We start from the raw sequence: 759 nt of genomic DNA, 5'->3' as shown, positions 1-759 counted from the left end.
TTTTTTTACATGAAGTTTACCGGTCTTGAAGAATTCGGCATCAAAAGGATCTTTTTAAGTACAATCTTTTTATTCGACCTAGCTTTGATATTTCCTCCTTATTAGTAAGATTAAATCAACGTGCACATGTATAGATATGTTGGTTGTAAGTTAGAGATTTTAACAAAGGTCAGTATAGTTTCTATAATGGGTATATGTTACATAGGCTATTTAGTGTATATCCTAATACATGAGTAAAAAATAAAAAGCAAGTCGCTTTATTTTGACTTATCAAATTTATAAATGTAACAAGAGAGCAAAAAATGGAAATCATTTTATTATGAAATTTGGTTCTCTAAACATCCCTGGAAAAGAAATTTTATTTCCACAGCGACGGAATACAAATATAATAAAAAAGAAGTATATACCTGGACAAGAAGCATAATCTTCAAGGGAAAAGGAAAATATATTTGAATCCATTTTCCTCACATCCCAAATTGATGCCGGATTCAAAAAATGGAAGGAAAATTCTTATAAGGTTCAGATGCTGTATCTGATTGAGTTCTTCAGTGTCCCTGAGCCAAGGTACCAGCCACCCATTGAGATACTACCCCTAGAGAATTGGCTCCCTTGACTGGCTAGATAGTACTATACTTGATCCTTGTCTTACAGTTCATTTTGGCTTTGCCTACACATACATCGAATAGTGTGGCCTATTCTTTACACATTCTACTCTTTCTTCCACCTGACAATACTTACGATAATCGAAAAATTCTCCTT

Source organism: Palaemon carinicauda, chromosome 11, assembly GCF_036898095.1.
Source record: "Palaemon carinicauda isolate YSFRI2023 chromosome 11, ASM3689809v2, whole genome shotgun sequence".
Taxonomy (NCBI): domain Eukaryota; kingdom Metazoa; phylum Arthropoda; class Malacostraca; order Decapoda; family Palaemonidae; genus Palaemon; species Palaemon carinicauda.
This window is presented reverse-complemented; position numbering follows the sequence as displayed.